This window comes from Pantherophis guttatus, chromosome 3, assembly GCF_059756535.1.
Source record: "Pantherophis guttatus breed Tessera chromosome 3, ASM5975653v1, whole genome shotgun sequence".
NCBI lineage: Eukaryota > Metazoa > Chordata > Lepidosauria > Squamata > Colubridae > Pantherophis > Pantherophis guttatus.
The window spans coordinates 113,412,186-113,436,565 of record NC_142065.1 but is presented as its reverse complement, the minus strand read 5'-3'; positions in this window follow the sequence as shown (position 1 = coordinate 113,436,565).

Sequence of the window (24,380 nt, the reverse complement as noted above, 5' to 3'; positions counted from 1 at the left end):
TGGATTAGGGTAACAAGAACCTGAAGAGCTTGATTCAAAAATTTGATCATTTGGATTACAAATTAGGCAGTTTGAACAGAAGAAACAAGATGAAGAAAATAACACAACATCTATTATCACCATCAATATCAACAGTATCTGGCTCCATGGGGCAAAAGACAGCAGAAACTACAACAGAGCAAGAGAAAACTAATGCAGAATTAAAAATATGTTACAGACTATATATGAAGATCTTAAGGAAAGAATAAATGAAGTAGATGAAAAAATAGAGAAAATGGATAGAGAATTAAAGGAAATGAAAGAGATGATAGGGAAAAATGAACAATGATTGATACAAGTGGAAGAAAAAGCAGAAGCAATGGAGAAAAAATGGAAGAGATTATTATAGATTTACAACTACTGATAAGAATCAGGAAAAGACAATTATATTATTGGAAATGGATAAAACTGATTATTATCTAAGATTTCAAAATGTGGAAGAAGAAAAAGGAGAGAATTTAGCAGAAAAAATTGCGGAGATATTAGTGGAGGCAATGGAAGAGAGTAAAGAAAAGATATTAAGTGGGATTGGCAAGATATATATCTATATTTATTTATTTTATTTTATTTGTCAAGAATATATTTGGTAATAAGTATAAGTATGGATTGGATACATAAAATAGGTACAAATAGAAGAAACATTAGAACAGAGACGGTAGGCACGCTGGTGCTCTTATGCATGCCCCTTACAGACCTCTTAGCAATGGGGTGAGGTCAACAGTAGAGAGTCTTAGGTTAAAATTTTGGGGGTTTTGGGATGAAACCACAGTCAGGTAGTGTATTCCAGGCATTGACCACTCTGTTGCTGAAGTCATATTTTCTGCAATCGAGTTTGGTGCGGTTTACCTTAAGTTTGTAACTATTTTTTTTATAATTAAAAGTTTTTATTTTATAAACAAACAAACAATATATAATCAATCATTCAATATATCTTCTGAGTACATCTTTTGTATCTTCTTTTTACTCCTCCAATATTTATCATATCTTAATATTATCATTTCCTTTATTATGACATTTCCCCCACATTTCTTACTTCTCTATTATCTATCTTTTAGTTTTATTAAAAATTAAACAACAATTTTATCCCCAACAACCTTCAATCCCCCTCCCCTCCCCCCCGACTTCCCAGAGCAAAAACAGGATGTAACATTAAACAAGCACAAGCTAAAATATACTAACTTACTACAAGATTCAAAACTCCCTCACACTCTTTAACTCCTCTTTTAAAAATTATTCATCAGCCTCCCCTTTTAAAATTCTAAATTAAACATTTTAAAATTTTCTTTAAAGCATATCTTTTTAAAAGAAAAAATATATATTATTTTAAGTTAAACCTTTTAAAATCTCTTAATACCCTTAATAAGACATTCTTCAAGATATAAGTTTCAAAACTTTTTTTAAAGGCTATCCATATAATCTTAAAAATACTAATAATCCATTGAGTTAAATTATTTCTAACTCTTGAGTTCATTCTTCAAAATATCAATTTCAAAACTTTCAGAAAGTTATCAATTAAGTTTAAAGTTAAGCATTTTAATACCTCAATAATTTTTTTAAAAAAGCTATCCATTTTTAGTTAAACATTTTTATTTAAACTTAAAAAATACTAATTTCAGTAAACTTTTCAAATTTATTATTAAAATCCTCCCCAAAAGAAACTAATCTTCAATTCTTCCTTTTTTTCTATATTTTTTTCCAGTCCTTCTTCTTCAATAATACTTTCTTCTTCAGCATTGCTCCTCCCCCTGCTTTTATTTTCAAAAATTTTTGAATATAGATTTGAGGCTGATGCATCTTTGGAAATCGTCCTCTTCTAAAAGTTATCTCCTTCAATTTGAAACCTCCATTTCGACTCTTCCTGCTTATATAATCAGTCACTTCTTTCCTTGAAAATTGATTCTGTCTATCAAGCCAAAAATTGTCACGATAAAGTTTATCAGTCTGCAGGAAAGAGTCTATTTGCTGCTTTTCAGTTAACTGCATAGAAGCTTCTACCAAAACCTCTGTTTTCAGTGTGCTAGCTTCCAACGTGATCCTGACAGCCTCTTTTTCCTGCTCCAAAGTCGAAATAGCTTGATTTTCTTCCTCTTTTCCAGCCAGCAAATCATTGTTGTTCTCCAGATTATAATTTTGAATAGTCCTTTCAACTGATTCCAATATAACAGAAGTATAAAAATTTAAGAGTTCTTGTAAAACCTTTACAGTCACAGCTTGTGAATTTGCTGGCTCATATAATAATGATCCTCCATCCTTGATGTCAGCCATATTTCAATTTCCATTTTAAATTTATTCAGCTGTCAGGTCAATAAGTCCAATGATTTTCCACACAATTTAGAAGTATAAAGTAGTTGAAGTCAGTACCATAGTCTTTTTCATTCCACTAGCACTTTAAATCTTTTTCTTGCCACGTAATCCAGTAGCTTTTACAATGTTGCAGCTTTAACTATCACTTTCACTAGTAAGTTTTGTTTCAACACCCTTAAGCACCATCTTTTTTCTTTTCTTTTAAACGGAGTTAAAGTTTAGTACTTGCATTTTCTGTTCTCCTGATTTTGCTCTGCCAGCGTCCAGGTTCAAATTTTCTCATGATCTTTAAAATTGCTCTGCTGGTGTGGTCGTGACCCCTTGTTCTGCATAGAGCAGAATTGTCCCAGATCCGGAGCACTGAAGGGCTTTCAGGGAGCTCTCACCCTGCAAACCCCAGGCTTAGAAAAAAAAGCCTGGGGGTCTAGGGGAGCTCTACCCAGACCCTTCTGCTCTTCTCTCCCCCTTTTTCCCTGGGTGAGAGTTTCGAACTGCTAGAACAGCTGATTTTTGCTGTTCTAGCGGCAAATGGAATCACAGGGCTGGAGCTCCTAAAGGAGCGTCCATTCGGGGAACGCAGAGCCACCGGAAGTCTCCAAGTTTGTAACTATTGTGTGCTCGTGAATTGTTGTGGTTGAAGCTGAAGTAGTCATTGACAGGTAGGACATTGTAGCAGATAATTTTATGAGCTACACTTAGGTCATACCGAAGGCGGCGTAGTTCTAAGTTTTCTAAGCCCAGAATTTCAAGTCTGGTGGCATAAGATATTTTGTTGCGAGCAGAGGAGTGGAGGACTCTTCTTGTGAAATATTTCTGGACACATTCAGTTGTATTAATATCCGATATGCAGTGTGGGATCAAGAGAGATGAGCTGTATTCGAGAATTGGTCTATCAAATGTTTTGTATGCTCTGGTTAGTAGTGAGATATTACCGGAGAAGAAGCTATGCAAGATTAGGTTTACAACTCTTAAATGCCTTTTTGGCGATGTTGTTACAGTGGGCTTTGGCACTTAAATCATTAGATATGAGTACTCCAAGATCCTTGACAGAGTGAGAGTCATCTACAAGATCATGTCCACTCAGCATGTATTTTGTGTTCTGGGTTTTTTTGCCAATGTGTAAGACACCCCGGTTTTCGGTTGCCAAGGTTGAGGGTGACTCCTCTGGTTCTCTCATCCCAGCCATCTTTCTTCCCAATGCCAATCGACCAGCAGGGCTTTTCCGGATTCTCCAGGGTTACCTCATCCTCTCCAATGGGTTGCACGAGACAGGCATCCGACTGGGTGGCGGTTGCTGTCTCTCCCCAGCAATCAGTTTCTCCCAGCTCTCTGCTTTGTTCAGACATGGTTTGCAAGGTCCCTCAGTAGAGTGAAGATTGCTTCTCTGGGCTGACCGTTTTGCAGATTATCCTTTCTGTAAGGATCGCCTCTCTTCCAACTTAAGAAAGCACGAACTCTTGAAACGTAGTTGTTCAAAAGGATTCTTTTATTAAGCAGAAGTGAAAGCCATCCAGCTAAAGCACAATCTGAATACCCTTAGGCAAAGCAGTAGGATTAAAGTGGTAGAGACCCCTCCCTTTAAGTCAGAATGCAGATTTTAGCCAATACACAAGTGTGAAGATGTTTTCTTTACTATTTCCTTTGAGAACCCGAACAAACATGCATTCCCACCACTACCCTTTAAAGTGAGACAACCCACATGGCTATCCTATAAATTCCTGCAGGTAAAAGGAATCTCAGGCTTCCTTGGCGCCAGGATATAGGTTGTAAAATATCTGATGACACAGGCCATGCTAGTAAATCAAATCCAAGTCCCCCCCCCTTCCTCCACTTGAATGGCAGTATCACTTTTAGGGATCTGACACATTTGTTGGTTGAGATTTGGAGTTGCCAATTGTTTGACCATTCTGACACAAAGTCAAGGTCTTTTTGAAGGGTAGCAGCATTGTCAGTTGTATTAAATATTTTTACATCATCAGCGAAGAGAATTTGCTTTTTCTGGATTTGGTGGTAATTAGTGGTACATATAGTTTAATAACTCTATTGATTTCGAGCAAGAAAATGTTATAATGGTCTTCGGCAGTGTTACATCCAGAGAATAGAATTTGCCAATCAAGAGATGAGAGGTCGGTGTCTATCAGATCATAGTTGGCTTTTTTGAAATTGTAGTTGGGTATTCCATTATTTTGGTGATTTTTGTAAGGGCGTATATTGAGACAAAAGTCAATCATGCTGTGGTCACTGTTGGAAAAGGGTTCTTATATTTGTAGTCCATAAATTGAATTTAAGCTGTTGCAGAAGATGAGGTCGAGGCAGTTGTTGAGTCTAGTGTTGTTAGTTACTAGTTGATATACAGAGTGTGTACAAGATATGCAATGAGAAACAATCTACCTAGAAAAATTCATGTGCGATTTATCAAGAAAACATTGAGAGCAGAGATACTGCAGTTGATGAGAAATACAACCATAAAGCACAAAGGTAGATAGTGGTTTTGAAGCAAATTCCAAGAAGAGTCAGAGACCTGAGAAGAGAATATCAATTTCTTACGAAATATTTGATCAAAAGAGGAGTGAATTTTAGATGGTTGGTACCATAGGCAAAGCAGAAAGATTTTATGAACAGTACATAGGATTTCAAGAGAAAGAGAGATTGAGTGAAGAAAGAGGGGATGGACGACAGGAGGGAAAAAAAACAACAACCAAAAGAGACAGCCAAAGAATAAGAAGAGTGATAAGAGGAGCAAGAGCAAAAGAAGTTAAAGAGCAAAGGGAGATAAGAATGACTAGATCTACAAAATGAGGAAATAAATAAGAAATCGAAGAAGAAATCAAAATAATATCAATGAATATAAATTGATTAAATTTGGCAATAAAAAGAAGAATATTTAATAAATTCGAGAAGTTAAAACTAGAAATTATATGCTTACAAGAAGTTCACATTAGAAAGCAACATAAAAATCTTTTGGAGCAAACAAAATTGGGAACATTATATACAACGTTGGCCTGCCAAAATAAAAGAGGAGTAGCATTTTATATTAAAAAAACAATTCAGTCTAAACAAATATTTGAAGATGAGGAAGGAAGTATTAATGGTAGAAATAGTAATGAACCACAAAAAATATTATTAGTGGGGATATATGTTCCAAATGAAAATCAAGAGGAATTTTATGCAAAATTACACAGGAAAATATTAGAATATGAATATGAAGATATTTGTATAACAGGAGATTTCTTTTTTTTTTTTCACGTGATAATGAGAGTTTAATAGTCTATAAACTAGAAGATGCTTAATAGACTTCACAGTTAGCTATACTGACAGCTTCTTCAATTAGTTATTAAGGAGTTGAACAATCCGACAATGATCCATGAAAGTTTATGAATTTATTTAACGTGCCAAAGAAGAATTTGAATGCACATGGCAGAATCATAGTCTGCTCTAATAATTTCTCATTGATTGCATACAAAGAAAGCCTAGAGGGGAAATAAGACTCAGTAGCCATACATTAGTCAATGCTCAGTTCTCAAATCTTGCTACTCTTTGTAGCACATAGACAGCAAACTATGATCTTGCAGATGTAGAATAGCAGGCAGAACTGGGGAGATGCATCTTTAGCTTAGAGTTGTTATGTTTCCACAAATGGTCCAACTTCTGCTGAATTCTGTTGATCCTTATCTGGCACCAATTTAATGTTGAACTTTAATTGACTAGATTCTTTCTATAGGCTTCAATAAATCTCCTGTGCTGCAATTTAACGGATGAGCCTGTTCCTTTGCACCTGACAGTATGGATTATTTCTACCCAAACTGTTTCTTTCAAGATGCCCACTTTTTAAATTACAAAATCTTTTTATTTTTATTTTTTGCTTGCAGATGTATTTGCTTTCTTGTCTATATATTTACATATTCTGATATTATTTTTCACAATTAAAAATAAATATAAATAGCACTATAAAATAAACACTAAGTAAGATTTCAGCAAATATTTTTCAGTGCTTTTTATAAATTAATTACAACTAATATGGCATTCCAAAAAAAAAAAAAACCCTATGAAAAGGGATAACTTGAATGTATCTGCCCCCTCCCTAGGGAATATGTGATGATAATATTACTTCTCCCACTCCCTTAATTATTAATTCCTGCTTTAATTGAAAATACAAAGAATCATAAAAATAGTATGCTTCATAAGGCAGACAAAATTTTCTTATTATCCCATAGGTTGACATTGCACTTAATAAACATTTATTTCAGTTTTGGTTTTTCCTACATAATAGGAGGTATATATGGTCCAATCATGATAAAGGTCATGATTACAGCAGTTTTTTAAACAGGAGAAATCTACCAAAAACCACCACCTTTTACAGAGCATTGAAGCATGCACGTTGGTGTGATTTCATCCTAAAACTGAGTTCTTTTTCATTGTTGACATTCAGAAAACATCTTCAGAAATAACTTGCAAGATACATTTGTCTTTTTTTTATTTAAAAAAAACAAACTTTATTAAATTTAAAAATATTTAAAAAAAAGAAAATACACAAATTTTCTCAATCATAAAATTACATTTTCAATCCACAATTACACTAACAAACTAAATACATGTGATTATATAAACACATATATACAAACAGTGACTTCTTTACCTATTCTATCTATCTGACGGTGCAATTTCTATTGTTTGAATTTCCCCTAATTCTTATCTTTACCCTTTTTTCCTTTGGTTTATCCACTTATACCATCTATTCCATACTATAAAATATTTTGAGTCTTCCTTGTCTTTTAATTCTAGAGTTAATTTATCCATTTCTGCGCATGTATAAATTTTTTGAATTACTTCCTGATCTGTTGGCATATGATCTGTTTTCCACAATTGTGCTAATGCCAGACTGGCCACCATAATTATATGTAATATTTAAATATTTTATGTCTTTTCTAATATTCCTTTTTATCATGCCTAATAAGAAAACTTCTGATTCTAATTCAATTTCTTGATCTATTATTTCTACTATCCATGTTTTTATTTTTTTCCAATATTTCTTTATTTCTGGGCAAAGCCACCAAACATGGAAGAAAGTACCCTGAGCTTGTTTACATTTCCAACAAACAGGATCTACATTCGGGTACATTTTCGCTAGCCTCGAGAGAGCTAGATACCATCTGTACCACATCTTTTTTTTTATTTAAAAAGTTTTAACAATCATTACATCAATTTTTCCCCCTCCCACCCCCTCATCCCCCTCTCCCTCCAACCCCCCTCCCCCCTGACACCCACCCCCCGGACTTCCCAGAGCAAAAACAGGGTATAGCATAACAAACATAAGCTAAAATAAGCTAACTTTCTGTGGTCTCCAAACTCCCCCTTGCTCTTTAACTCCCCTTTCAACTAACTAAACATATTCAAAAAGGAATATAGATTTCATTCATAAGCTATTTGAAACTTTTTAGTCCGATATTTGTTTTGAATATAGTCAATCCATCTTCTCCATTCCAATATATATCTTTCATTTGAATGGTCCTTCAAGTATGCTTAAATTTTAGCCATCTCTGCTAAATTCACTACTTTTAGTGTCCATTCTTCAATAGTAGGCAAGTCTTCCTTCTTCCAGTACTGGGCCACCAAGAGTCTGGCTGCTGTTATTAAATTTAAAATCAACTTAGTCTCTATAACAGAACAATCTGTAATTATGCCTAACAAAAAGAACTGTGGAGTAAATTTTATCTTCTTTTTGAGAATATTTTGAATAATCCACCATATTTTTATCCAAAATGCCTTAATTTTTTTACATGTCCACCATATATGATAATACGTGGCATCATCACATTCACATCCCCAACACTTAGGTTGCACACTTGGATACATACAAGCTAGCTTTTTAGGAGCCAGATGCCATCTATAAAACATTTTATAAAAATTCTCTCTTAAGTTTTGGGCTTGCGTGAACTTCACATTTCTAACCCATATTTTTTCCCATGTTTCCATCATTATTGGTTCTTCAATATTTTGTGCCCACTTTATCATACAGTCCTTAACTAACTCCGCATATGTACCACATCTTATAATGGTTCTCCTTATATGCTACTGATTTTGTCATACTATAATTGTTTTCCCATACCCTCTCCCATTCTTCTAACTGTATGTTATGCCCAATGTTCTTTGCCCATGCTATTATCTGTCCTTTAACCAGTTCTTCTGCCAAATCGAATTCTAATAAGTATTTGTAAATTTTTGAAATTAGTTTTCCTTCTTTGGATTCTAATAATTTATCTAATCTGTTTGGTTTTGGGTCTATTCCTCCCTCCTCTTGGTCTTTTCTGTATCTTATTTTTGTTTGTGAATAGGGCCACCAGTCTATTAATATTCCTTGTTCATTAAGTTCTTCCCTTGTTTTCAATATTCCTTGTGAATCTAATATTTCTCTGTATTTTAACAGTTTTTGTTTTACTAATAAATTGGGATGAGTTATTCTTTCTGTCGTTGATAACCAGCCGGGAACTTTCATATAATGTTTGCTTTTTATCTCTTGCCATACCTTGCCATTGCAGGATTTACCTGCAATCCTGAATCTTTTGCTAATTTCTCTACATGTTTTGCTGTTATATTTTTTGTTAGCATTTTAGTCTTTTCCTTATTAATTTTTAGACCGGCTACATTTCCAAATTCCTCAATTTCTTTTACTAATTTGGGTGTTATTTTTATTGGATCTTCTATGAAGAAGACAAGATCGTCCGCAAAGGCTTGGACCTTGAATTCTTCTTTTTTTACTTTTAATCCTTTTATTTCTTTATTTGACCTAATTCTGATTAGCAAGTTTTCCAGAATCATAATAAAAAGTAAGGGCGACAATGGGCAGCCCTGCCTTACTCCTTTATTTATTCCAAAGAATTTTGTTGGGTCCCCATTTACTAATACACTAGCCTTTTGATTCTTATATATTGACGATATCATTCTTGTAAATTTCTCTCCGAATTTCATATTTTTAATTTGGTGTGTCATAAACTGCCAATTAACTTGGTCAAATACTTTTTGTGCATCCAGAAATATCAGTGCTACCTGTCTTTCTGGATGCATCTCATAGTATTCTAAAACATTTATTACCATTCTTATATTATTTTTTATTTGTCTTGTAGGCAAGAAACCATTTTGATCCTGATGTATTCTATTATTTTCAATTTTATTTATTGATTAGCCCTTTGGGCCATATCAAGTGCAGAATTACAAAGACAAATCATTACAAAGGTTTGGTAAAACAAATTAAGTAAGATTAGAATAACTCACAATTAAAATACAATTAGAATAAAATACGATCTAAAATAAAATCAGGATAAAATACAATAATTTAAAGTACCATTTAAATATAATATAATATAATATAATTAAAATTATATTATAATGTCGCCCCTGGGTCTACCCAATCAGTGTTAACTGCTATTAAAATTACATTGTTAGATCAAGTGATCATTCTTACAATCTACCGCATTTTGCTGCACCAACTTTGTCCTCCTTCCATCAACTTTACCACAAATTTAGCAATCCATTTTACCAACTGCAAGTTGGAACCTAACAAACAATATCGCAAAAAGTGCTCTTTAGACTTAGGGGTGCTGGTATTAAAGATCCTGCCCAGTTGATGTTCCCTCAGGTCTGAATATAGGGGGCAATCAAAAATTATGTGGGACGTTGTTTCGACTTCCCCCGTCCCACATAGACAGACCCTTTCCCTTACAGGAATACCCTTATATCTACCCCAGAGCATATTTGTTCCAAGTTGGTCCAACCTCAATTTTGTAAAAAATCTTCTCAGGACAGGAAACAAAGGCACAGCTAAATATTTTTCTATTTTGAAAATTTGTTTATTGGCTGATAACCAGGGGCAAACTTTTACTGCTGTCACCTGTGCAATATCCAATTGGGCACTTATGTCCTTAAATCTCTGTGCAATCCAATTTCGGATCTGCCTATAGTCGTACTGCTGCCAATTTAAAGGGATACCAGAGCTAGATACCTGCTTCAGAACTCTTGATAACCAGTTATTTTTATTACTTGAGATAATCTGCTCCATTAGCGCTAATTTTGGTAACCTCCCTTCCTCCATCTCGATTATTCTCAACCAATAATAAAGTCTTCAACAAGGCCCTAGTGCCAGTCTCATGGACTCCTGTTTCTGCCCTTACTACACATGCTGGGGTTCCGGGGGACACTGCCAAAATTCTCCTCAGGAACTTATTTTGAGGGGTTTCCAGCCCAGGCAGCTTAACTGACCCCCATATTTCTGCCCCATAGGTAAGTACTGGTTCGATTTTCGCCTGGAAGACCTTTAGCACTGGGATTAATGAAGATGGAGTTTTCTCTAAAATAAGTTTGTTTAATTGAGCCATCCGAGCCATGGCCTTCCGAGCTCCAGCTTTTACCTGCTTATTCCATTTGCCATTTGTCTGAAATACTAGCCCTAAATAGGTAAATGACTGAACTTGTTCTATTCTTATGTCATTTAAAACCCATCTCCTTATATTTTGTTGCCTGCTAAATATCATTACCTTTGATTTCTCTATATTAATTGTCAGGTGATTTTTTATACAATATGCTGCCAACCTCCCAAATGACCTTCGTAGCCCCACCTGTGAGGCCGACAACAAAATTATATCATCGGCATATAACAAGCAATTTTTTTTATTTTTTTTAATTTATTTTCAATTTATATACCAATTTATAATTTCAATTTATAATTGACCTGTCTTGTTCCTATACTAGGCCCATGGAGTGATGTATCTTCCAGACGTTTTGGGATGTCATTTAAATATAAATTAAAAAGTGTTGGGGCTAAAGTGCAACCTTGTCTGATGCCCTTTTTTAATGGGATTGCATTTGTTACCGATCCTGATCTATTCACTCGAACTCTTACTTGGGTTTCCGTGTATAACAGTCAAATTAAATATAACAATTTCTTTTCTATTCCCATAGCCTCTAATTTATCCCATAAAATTTTTCTATCAATTGTATCAAAGGCTGCCTTCAAATCTATGAATGCCACATACAGAGGTTTTTTCCAAGACTTAAACTTTGTTATTAGATGGTCCAGCACAAAACAATTATCCATAGTAGATCTTCCGCTCCTGAAACCTGACTGCTCTTCAGCTAAAATGTTATTTCTCATTATCCAATCCTCTAATTTATGAAGCAAGTGCTTAGCATAAATTTTCGCTGAAATATCGATTAGACTAATTAATCGAAAATTATCTGGGTTATCTCTAGAGCCTTTTTTATGTAAGGGGATAATTATTGATGAATGCCAACTAGCAAGAATTTGCCCTGTTCTATTGATAAAAGTAAAGAGACCCGCCAGGACAGGCGCCCACCAGGCTATGTTGTCTTTAAATAATGAAGCCGGGAGCGCATCCTGTCCTGGAGCTTTGTTTGTCTTCAGGGAGGAGATTAAACTCCTCACCTCTGTGATTGACACTTCTTCCCACTGCGGTAGGGCTTCATATTCCTGTATCAAGCTCGGAGAGGATATAAGCTCATCGGAGCTATCTGCTGCTGCTGGCATGGCCAAATGCTTTCCCCATCTTTCTGCACTAATGTTTGGGTCACTTATTAGTTTTCTATCTCTAATAATTTTTGAAACCTCCAACCAGAATAGTGTGGGTGAGGCCAGCTTTGCTGCCTGTTCTAGACCAGCCCATAAACTGTTGATATAGGAGGCCTTTTTTCTCTTCAGTAGCTGCTTATATTTCTTCCTTATGGTAATATACTCCTTCTGTAGTTCCATGTTTGGGCTGCTTAAGTATCTCCTAAGTGATTTCCTAAGCTGTTTTTTCTTTTCCTTACAGTCATTGTCAAACCATGTTGAGTTACTAGAATCAGACTGGCCCATTGGCTTGGTAGTCATGGAAAAATGCTTCAATTTATAGCATATTTCCGCAAAACAAACTATAGGCTCTTGTTCACCCGTACTGTTTGCGCATATATGCGCTAAGGCTTCCATACATGGTGAAATCATGAATTCAGTCACTGCTTTGCTATCAACCCTCTTCCATGTTAATCTTCTTTCTTGGGCTATTTCTAAGTTGAGGCCTATTTGTTGGATTGTTTGATTCCTTTTCCTTAAATCGGAAGGGACTGCCAGGGACGTCACAATCGGAAGGTGATCACTTTCTGGCCTTAGTAACGTCAAGACCGAAGTTGCCCCTGCTACTAGGCTGTGAGCGACACAAAAATAATCAATAGAACTACATGCCTTGGGGCCAAAAAAAGTTATGGGGTACCTTCTGAGCTCCGAGTACTGGCCTACAATTTGGAGGTTACAGTTGTATACCATTGTTAGAAATTTCCCCCCATCTTTGTTCTTTTTCCTGTCTTGGGAGACCCATGATTGTTGGTTATGTAAAAATCCATCTGGAATTGTACCGTTTTCAATAAAAGGTTCCAACGAGGGACCCACACGCACATTAAAGTCTCCTGCCAAAATTAGAAGTGTTTTTGTGAATTTTTTCCGTATATCTAATATTTTTACCTCTAGAGCCTCCCACAAATCCCCCATTGTTGGGTTGACATACACATTTGCAAATATCATTGACTTCCCTTCATATGCCAAATGGATTGCTTGAAAAAATAGAGGGCCATCCTCCAAGCATATCTCATTTCCCTTCCATCCTAGTTTGGCTTTTACCAAGATGCCCAATCCTCCAGAGGCTCTTCCTTTTTTAGCTACTCTCTTTGCTGGCAATTGCCAAATATTAAACCTGGGGAGCTCAATTGGGGTCTCATCGCTGCTAACCCATGTCTCCTGCAAGGCAATTACATGGTACCTGTTTAAAAATTTAATACAGTCATCTGTGCACCAACGTCCTCTCCATCCTGCCACATTCCAAGAGAGGAAGTGCACTCTTGAAGGACGTGGTTGCTCGCTATTTCCTAGTCAGGCTTCTTGGATAATCTCTCCTACCCCTCCTCCCTCATTTACACACACACACCCATTTAATCGCCTGAGTTCAATAGAAGTCTGTTTGGGTGTCATTGCACTGCCTGTTACTTTCGGACTTGCAGGTCCATGGGCTCTATTAATCTCTGCCTCCACGGTAAATGATTTTGCATGAGGCACCGCGTTTGTGTCGTTTCTTGGTATCATCTTTGCCACTAAGGGGGATTGGGGGATTCCTTCCTGGGTGCCTTTCATCTCCGATGTTTGTCCCACAACACTTTGTGTTATCAAATCTACTGTCTCTGGTACCTTGTGCTGTATAGACGTGGGCATCAGGCTTCCTGGGTTTATAGGCTCTCCGGAGCTGCATCATGCCTTGAAGGGGGTAGAGCTATCGACGCTAAAGGAGCGGCAGAGGAAATAGTCTGCTTCAGCAGCTTCCTCGTCTCTTTAAATTTTTTAAGTACTTCTTGCTGCTCCATTTGTGAAAGTGAGGAAAAAGTTTCCAAACAGGCAGAATCGAATGTCTCATCTTGTACCAAGCCAATTGAAGGAAGTTTCACTTCAGCTGGGTCCAAAACCCTAACCAACATTTCCTCTATAACGCTAAATCTCCTCCCTACCTCGGCCAGCCTGCTTTCCCTATTCAGTCCACTTTCCCAAATAGCTGTCCCATGCACTGCCACATTCTCCCTAGGGGCTCTCTGAATTAGCGGGATGACCTCACCACTAGAAAAAACTCGGGTAGGTAAAATTTGATAATAAGCCAAGAATCCTCTCATTCGCATAAGCAGGCTTGGGAAGAGCTGTTGTTTGAACTTAAAAAGAATTCTGAAATAATTATCACATTGTGGAAGATGTTCATATGCTGCCAAATCTACTGCCCCCTTGTCACACCGAGTAAGCTGTGACAAAGAGGTCACTATCTGTCTTTTTGAAGACCATCTACCCGCATTTATCTCAGAATTATATATATTCAATACAATCTGCTCCTTCAATAATCGCCTGTCCCCCCCCCACTCCTGTACCGTGGGATTTCAGGTCCAACCAGCTCACCATCTCTTGCTTTTTTTCCATGCTTACAGTCAATATATTGTCCGCTTGTTCTTTCCCTCGGTTGCACCATCTGGCCAGGTCATTCTGTCTGACAGCCAGTTGAACATACCTGCGGCTTTTTCGTCTGTGCTGCAGCAATAAAATTGATCACAGAGTCCAACTTTAAACGCACCTCTGCAAATTGGTCAAAAATGGCCAAGACTGTCTGAGAAGTGAGCATACTGTGTCGGCTAATGAAATCCCTTGTACTAACATTTAGCTGGTTTTCAAGTCCTAAAGCTCATTCACTATGGTTGTAAAACTCCGACTCTAAGCCCTTGTCCCAGCCTGGAGCCGATTCACCCAAAGTTGCTGAGTCATTTGTCATCAAATTACGCAGAGGGGTTCGCAAGCTTCCCAGCTGACTTCCTGATTGATTCTCCTCTGCCTGCAATTCCCACTCCAGGGGGGAATCCCCAAACAATGCCAAAACATCACGGCTAACTGGCAGGGAAAGGGGGGAGGATGCACGACCCACTGTTGAGTGCAAAGGCTGGCAAAATCCGTCAATCTTCTGTTGCTTTTGAGGATTGGTTCCACCTTCCTTACTGTTTGGAGAGCAATATGCTGTCTTTCTTTTCTTCCCCTTGGGAGAGGCCATCCGGACTCCAGTCAAACACAGCTGCAAAGGTTCTTCCCTGGGGCAAATCAGTTGCTATATGAATAAGCCACAGTCAGGATCTTAGGTTGTCTGAGCATTGGATGGCTGCCATGGATAGCTGGTTTGCTTAGTAGGGAAGACTTACTTCCTCTCATTCACTAAATGCTTCACCAGCTGGAGTAAAAGCTGAGGTAAAAAGCCGGGATAAAAAGTGAACCTTTCAAATAGTAAAATTGATAGCTAAAAGTTAAAAAGTTAAAAATTAAAATTAAAATTGAGAATTAAAAATTAAAAATAAAAATAGAGAATAAAAAGTAAAAAGGGGAAATAAAGGTTAAAATTGATTTAAAAGTTAAAAGAGTATTTTAAAAGGATTTAAAAGGGATAAAAATAGAGAGTAAAAAGGAGAGCAGGCACAAAGCTGCTACTCACTCCCCAACTCCGATGTATTCTATTATTTAGTATTTTTTTCATCCTATTTGCAATTATGCCCATAAAAATTTTATAATCAGTATTTAGTAAGGAGATCGGTCTATAATTTTTTATTAATGTTGTATCTGCTCCCTCTTTCAATATCAGGGAAATATATGCTTCCCTCCACATATTTGGTAACTTTGCCTCCGTCAATGCCTCATTATATATTTCTAATAATATCTCATTTAGTGAGTCCCCTAAACTTTTATAAAACTCCATTGGTAGGCCATCGGTCCCCGGAGTTTTGTTATTTTTTTGTCTCTTCAATGCTTCTTTTAACTCCCCCATAGTAATTTCCTTGTCTAATAATTCTTTTTCTTCCTCTGTTAATATTGACATCCCTTCCCCACTTAAGTATTGTTCTATTTCCTCTGTTGTTACTTCATCTTTCTCATAAAGCTCTTGATAGTATTGAATTATTATCTCCTTTTTCTTCTCTAAACTCTGTTGGATTATACCCTTTTTGTCCTGTAATTTCTGAATTGTTCTTTTTTCCCTCTCTTTCCTCAACCTATACGCCAGCCACCTCCCCGGCTTGTTTGCTTGCTCAAAGTAATTCTGTCTTATGTATTTCAATGCCATTGCATATTTCCCCTGTTCTAATATGTTCAAATTGTGTTTCGCTGCCATCCAATTAACCCTAATTTGTTCATCTCCCGGATTCTCTTGTAATTTTCTTTCCCATTTTTGAATTTCTTCTAGCGCTTTATTGTAATCTTTTTCCCTCTCTTTTTTCCATTTTGCATTATAGGCTATCGTCAAGCCTCTTACAGATGCCTTAGTTGTGTCCCATAAATTTTGTAGGGAGGTGTGCTGTTTTGCGTTTTCCTTATAGAACAATTCTAATTCCTTCTCCATGTACTCCTTATATTCCTTTTCTTTCAAAAGCTGTGTATTCATTGTCCATCTACTTTTTTTTCTCCACCATCCCTTCCATGTTAACATTATTGGGTTATGATCCGCCCATTTATTAGACAATATTTCTACGGATTCTATTTCTGGCATCAACGTATTAGTAACCCATGCCATGTCTAACCTGGACCAGGACCTATGTGGGTTCGAATAGTATGTAAAATTTTTAATTTCTGGGTTATAAAATCTCCAACTGTCTACCATATTTAACTCTTCTACCAAGTCTTTAAATGTTCTGGACAATACATTTTTCTTACTTTTATTTTTCTGTCCACTTTTATAATCTTTTCTTACGTCCATAATCGCATTAAAATCACCAATCAAACATACGTTTTCCATTTTCTGTTCTATTATTTTCTCATGCACATTTTTATAAAATTCTAATTGTCGGCTGTTTGGAGCATATATAACCACCAATAAAATGTTTTTACCGTTGACCTTCAACTCTATCATCACTGTTCTCCTTATCATGTCAACATATTTTAAATTGCTATCTATTCCTTCTTTCACATATACTACAACCCCTCTTTTTTTCTCCTCCGCCAATGCTGCATATGCTTTGCCTAGTTTCTTATATTGTACATACTTTTCATCTTGTTTTCTTATGTGTACCTCCTGGAGGCACACAATATCTATTTTTTGTTTCACAATTTTTCTTAAAATTTTGTGTCTTTTAGATGGTGAATTGAGACCGTTTACATTCAAAGATAGAATTTTTAGATCTTGTTCCATTTCTTAGTGGTTTTACTGTTGTTTCTTTTTTGTTTCTTCCTGTTCCTTTTTTTCCCCTTGTTTGTACTCCTTCTTCCTCTTGAATCTTTCCTTCCTCCTCTTTTTCTCCTTCCTTTGACACTCTTTCACACTCTCATCTCTGTTTTCCTCTGGTGTTCCATCCCAACTCCTCTTTACTATTATTTGTTGTTTCATTACCCATCACTTGATCATGTAATTCCCTTGTTTTGCTTTGTGTGTCCACCCTTATTTTCTTTCCCTGCCACATTACCAGCATCCCTTCTGGTGTTATCCATCTAAAAGGTATGTATCTCTTGTTTAGTAACGTGGCTAAGAACCAATAATCTTTCCACATCTCTCTTATTCTTTTAGGGATTTGTTTCAGGGTAATTATTTCTTTATTCCTGTAAAACATGGGATTCATCCTTTGTTATTTTATATACAATGTCTCTGACTTTCCTTCTCACAAATCGTATATGTACCTCCTGGGGTAATTTGTTTTGTCGAGCGTAATTTGTATGGACTCTGTATACTTCATCCAATTCGTTTATTATTTCGTCCTTCTCTCTTTGGAGGGCATCTGCTATCATCTCCGCCATTATTAACGTTAGATCCTCCTCTCTGTCTTCAGCCACATTTTGGAAACGTAAATAGAATGCAGCTTTTTCCATCTCTAATTGCACCACAGTATTTTCTAATTCTTTATTTAGTCCCATCATTTTTAAGTCTAAAGATTCCAATTTGTCTTCAGTCAGTTCTGTTTTCTTTTCTATGGCTATTATCCTTTGGTCGTTTTTTGTTATAATTTCCTGTATCAAATCCATCTTTTCATCTATCTTCTGGATATCACTCTTTACCTCTCTCTTAACCTCGTCCATATCCTTCCTGGTTTCTTCCTGGTTCCTAGTCATGCACTCCTGCATTTTAACCATAGTCTCTTGTATTGTCATGAGTATGGCCTGCATTGTTGGCATACTTAATAAAGTCGGCTGCTTCTCTGATGAAAACATTCCCTCTAAGGTCCTCTGTGTCACTGGGGAGGCCGATGGTCCAGCTAGTATTGATGTGGTTTTCTTCCCTGATTTCAGCGTCGTTGTGGTGGTACTAGTCATCTCCTTAAGTATTCTGTATTGTTCCACCAATATCTTATCTACCTTCTCCCAAATCACCATCCAAATTCTATAAAGCTTCTTTCTTTCCCTACTTCCTTCCTTTTTTTTTTTTTTTGACCTCCAACTATATTGGGCTGCTTCACTCCTAATTTATTTTCATATATTCAATTCATTAATACTTTTACAATTTCTCCAAAATCAACACTCCTACCTATTAATCGATCAATTAATCAGTCAATCTATCTATTGTTCAGTCAATCAATTGAATAGTAAATACTTAATTACTACTATATAAATACTAAACTTGAAATGACAAAATAAGCACTTAAATAAAATCTAATACTTCAATAATTAATCAATACTTAATTATAAAACAGTTAGTAATAATTGCTATAAATAATTATATATATGAAATTTTGCAGTTATAAATAATTCTAAAAGATATTCTAAAGGATATTTATAGGTTATTTATAAGTTCTATATAGAATATGTACTGTTGATATTTCTATATTTCAATTAATTTACTACAAAGTCAATAAGAATAAATATGAAAGGACTAACAGGTTACTGTAGATGTATGATTATATCCAGAGGAAGAGGGAAAAAAGGAATAATAATATATTATCAAGAGTTCTATATGTCCAAATTGTTGTATATTTTTAGAAAAGTTCCTGATATATCTTCACTGTAGCCTTTTTTTTCCGTTTCTCATTTCCTTTCCGGCTTAGAATGTTTCAATATGGCGATCTGCAATCTGCACAGTCACACGTAAGTATTTCTTACTTTGCCAAACAACCTCTTTCTTTCCTAAAAAGCGGATTAATATAGTGTCCAATTCCTTTCTCAATCCAGCTATTCAAACAAGCCTCTCTCCACGTTCTATTTTTTCATATATTAGCGTTTCAGTCTTTTAATTTTTGCGTCTGGTTAAAGTTCGCCCTCTTCCTTTTAACTCTCCTCATCGTTTGCCACCCATTTAAATTCTGAGTTTTCTCTTGTCCGCTGCCCCTCCGAAAATCACCTCCTCCTCTTCGGTCTCCCACAGAATAAAAGTATTTAAATTATTCTCAGTCTGCTCACACCGCCGGTCTTTGCACCCTACTCACTGTTCTGCTTCCCGTTGCTCTCTCTCGGGGCGTCGGGCCTCTGAGTCAGCCGCACCGGCCAGCTTCTTCTAAGTTCAGAATGAGAGTCCTTCTTGGTGTGGCGTGAGACGCACCTCTCCTCGCCTCCTCCGAAGATTCCCCTCCTTACTGCCGATCCCTCCAGGACTGATCTTTGCCCAAAAGGGCTCAAAAAACTTAGAAATTCGGCACTGGGAACAGAGCGCTTCTTTTCCCATGCCACCATGACCCTACATCACTGCCAGAACAGGAGATTTCAATGCGATTGTTAACAATGAGTTAGATTATAAATCGACAAAAGTGAATAAAAAATTAAGACGCTCCCTAAAACATTTCATATAATGATACAGGAATTAAGTTTACAAGATGCATGCAGAAAAAGAAATCTAAAGGAGAAGCAGTATACATTCTACTCAAATAGGTACATGTCGTGGTCAAGAATAGATATGATGTGGATGTCAACAGATTTAATATCTAAGATAGACAAGATTGATATAGAAACAAATACATGAGCAGACTACAGCCCAATAACATTGACATGGAAGGGGCAGAGAAAAAGAATGAGATGGAGATTAAATCAAAATTTATTAAATGAAAAGGATTTTTTACAATATATGGAAAAAGAACTTACCTTTTTCTTTAAAGAAAACAGAAAAGAAGATACATCACTGGGATACCAGTAAGGCATACATAAGAGGATTGGCAATGACACACATAGGAAAAAGGAACAAACAGAATAGACAAACTCAAAAGAAGTTGGAGGAGGAGTATAAGAAATTAGAGAAAGATCTACAAAAAAACCCACAAGACAAAAAAATTAAAAATGTGATGGACTTGCAAAAACACTTTCACTGCCAATTAAAATAAAATCAACAAAGCAAAACTTCTTTGAAAATGCGAATAAGCCAGGAAGATGGCTGTCATACAAAATGAAGAACGAAAAAGAAAAAAAACTGATAAGCCAATTATTAGATCAAGATGGAAAGATATGTTATCAAAATGAGGAAAAGAAAAAAATAATTGAGAAATATTATAAGAGTTTATATCAACAAGAAAAGGAAAATAGAACAATACTTAGAAAAAGCAATGATCCCTAAAATTCCAGAAAAATTTAAAAAGGCATTAGAAGAAATAATATTGATGATGGAATTGATGGACGGAATTAAAAAACAGAAGAATGGCAAAACCCCAGGACCAGATGGATTACCAGCAGAACTATATAAAAGGTTGCAAGATGTATTAAGTAATACAATGTTACAAGTATTTAATGACTTATTAATAGAAGCTAAGGTCCCGAACTCATGGATGGAAGCATATATAACCCTTATACCAAAAGAAGAATCAGATTTGCAACATATAAAGAATTATAGACCAATTTCATTATTAAATGCAGACTATAAAATATTTGCATCTATGGCGGAAATATTGAAAAGATTGTTAAATGAGTTTATACATTCAGATCAGAATGGTTTACTGAAAAGACAGATTAGAGATAATATACGAATCATATTGGATACATTGGAATATTATGAAGCACATTCAGAGAAACAAATGACATTGTTAGATGCACAGAAAGTGTTTGATAATGTGAATTGGCAATTTATGACCATACAACTACAAAAGATGGACTTTGGGGATGAGTTTATTAATATGGTTAAAACCAGTGGTGGGATTCAGCCAGTTCGCACCACTTCAGGAGAACCGGTTGTTAACTTTCTGAGCAGTTTGGTGAACTGGTTGTTGGGAGAAATCATTAGGGCAGAGAACTGGCTGTTAAATTATTTGAATCCCACCACTGGTTAAAACTATATATAAAGATCAATCGGCAAAGGTAATGGTAAATGGTGAAATGACAGAAAAAGTGGACATTAGAAAAGGAACCAGACAAGGATGTCTGCTATCTCCATTATTATTTATTTTGACTCTAGAAATATTAAACAGAAAAATAAGACAATATAAAAAAATAAAAGGAATGAAAATCAAAAAAGAAGAATATAAATTACAAACATTTGCGGGTGATTTAATATTCATTATGGAAGAATCAACAGAAATGGGTCCAAAGTTAATTGAACAAATAGAGGAATATGGAGAAGTAGTGGGACTGAAAATCAATAAAGATAAGACAAAAATTATAGTTAAAAACATGAAAGAAAAATAAAAGAAGCAACTAATGGAGAAGTTAGATATTCAAAGTGAAAAAAGTGAAATATTTGGGCATCCAATTAACTTCAAGATGTATTACGGTGAAGGAAGATAATTACTATAAACTGAGAAATCAAATTGAGATAGATTTGGAAAAATGGAAAAAATTGCAATTATCACTAATGGGAAGAATAGCGTTAATTAAAATGAATATATTACCAAGAATTTTGCTTCTCTTTCAAATGATTCTGATAAAGTTGGAGAAAAAATATTTTGAAAATTTGAATAAAATGATGTGGAAATACATAAGGAAAAAAAGCAAGAATTAATCTTAAACTGCTCCAAGATTCTAGAACTAGAGGAGGGTTCGGCTTACTAAACTGGGAACTCTACTATCAAGCGGCGATGTTAACTTGGGTGAAAGAATGGATTTTATTAAGAAATGTAAGATTATTGACTTTGGAAGGACATGATTTGCAATTAGGTTAGCACGCTTTTCTATGGTACGGGAAAAACAGGGAGAAGGAGAGAAAGGAACAGAAGGAAGGGAAAAGGAGAGGAAGAAAGGGAGGGGGAAAAGAGTTGGAGAGGTTAGAAAGGGGGGGAGAAGGGAGAAGGGGGAAAGGAAGGGGAAGTAGAGAAGAGAAAGGAGAGGAGGAAAGAAGAAAGTAGAAAAGGTTAGAAGAAGGCAGGGAAGGGAAAGAGAGAAGAAGGAGAAGAAGGATTGTTGTAAAATAAGGGAAAAGAAAGAATAAAAGAGCAACCCTGAATATAATTTTAAAAAATGTTTTTTCTTTAGAAAATTTATGTATATGTGGGATTAATTATGGATAAGAGAATGTACATTTACAATATATTTATAAGAAATAAAATATAAAACTTTTTTTCAAAAAAAAAAAAGAATTAACACCAAAAAAATGATGTCCTTATCATCATGGGGGATTGGAATGCTAAAGTAGGAAGTTAAAAGATAACCGGAAAAATAGGCAAGTTTGGCCTTGGAGTACAAAATGAAGCTGATAGAATTTTGTCAAGAGAATACAATGGTCATAGCAAACACTCTTTTCAAACAACCCAAGAGATGACTCTATACATGGACATCACCAGACGGTCAACACAGAAATCCGACTGACTATGTGCTCTGCAGTCAAAGATAGAGAAGCTCTATATAGTCAGTTAAAACAAGATCAGGAGCTGACTGTGGCTCAGATCATGAGCTTTTCATTACATAATTTAGACTTAAATTGAAGAAAGTAGGGAAAAGCACTAGGCCACTCAGGTATGAGCTAAATCATATCCCTGATGAATATACAGTAGAGGTGACAAATAGATTTAAGGAATTAGATCTGATAGACAGAGTGCCTGAAGAACTATGGAAATCCTTAGGGCCTTAGGAAATCCGAGCAACAACAAAGCTAGTGGAGGAGACAGTATTCCAGCTGAGCTATTCAAAATCTTAAAAGACGATGCAATAAAAGTGCTACACTCAATCTGCCAGCGAATTTGGAAAACTCAACAGTGGCCACAGGATTGGAAAAGGTCAGTTTACATTCCAATTCCAAAGAAAGGCAATGTCAAAGAATGTTCAAACTATCACACCATTGCACTCATTTCAAATGCTAGTAAGGTTATGCTTAAAATCCTACAAGCTAGGTTCCAGCAGTATGTGGATCAAGAACTACCAGAAGTACAGGCAGGATTTTGAAGAGGCAGGAGAACTAGAGATCAAATTGCCAGCATACACTGGATCATGGAGAAAGCTAGGGAGTTCCAGAAAAACATCTAGTTCTGCTTCATTGACTATGCTAAAGCCTTTGATTGTGTGGATCACAACAAACTGTCGCAAGTTCTTAAAGAGATGGGAGTACCTGACCATCTTATTTGTCTCTTAAGAAACCTATATGTGAGTCAAGAAGCAACAGTGAGAACTAGACACGGAACCACTGATTGGTTCAAAATTGAGAAAGGAGTTTGGCAAGGCTGTATACTGTCACCCTGCCTATTTAACTTATATACAGAGCACATCATGAGAAAGGCGGGGCTAGATGAATCAAAAGCTGGAAATAAGATTGCCGGGAAAAATATCAACAACCTCAGATATGCAGATGATACCACTCTAATGGCAGAAAGCGAAGAGGAACTAAAGTGCCTCTTGATGCGGGTGAAGAAGGAGAGTGCAAAAGTTGGCTTGAAACTCAACATTAAAAAAACTAAGATCATGGCATCTGGCCCTCTTAATTCCTGGCAAATAGATGGGGAAGAAATGGAGGTAGTGACAGATTTTATTTTCCTGGGCTCCAAGATCACCGCAGATGGGGACTGCAGCCAAGAAATTAAAAGGCACTTGCTCTTGGGGAGGAAAGCTATGGCAAATATAGACAGCATACTAAAAAGCAGAGACATTACCCTGCCAACAAAAGGGTGTATAGTCAAGGCTATGGTTTTCCAGTTGCAATGTATGGCTGTGAAAGTTGGACCATTAGAAAGGCTGAGCGCCAAAGAATTGAGACCTTTGAACTATGGTGCTAGAGAAGACTCCTGCAAGTTCCTTGGACTGCAAGGCTGGTCAGTCCTAGAGGGGATCAACCCTGACTGCTCTTTAGAAGACCAGGTCCTGAAGATGAAACTCAAGTACTTTGGCCACCTAATGAGAAGGAAGGACTCACTAGAGAAGTGCCTAATGCTGGGAAAGATTGAGGGCAAAAGAAGAATGGGATGACAGAGACTGAGGCGGCTGGATGGAGTCATTGAAGCAGTAGGCATGAGTTTAAATGGACTCCAGAGGATGGTAGAGGACAGGAAAGCCTGGAGGAACGTTGTCCATGGGGTCGCGATGGGTCAGACATGACTTTGCAACTAACAACAACAATGCCCAGTCAAGGTTAACCATCCCGGAATACCAAGTGGACGAAAACACCTGAAGATGTTGCCCA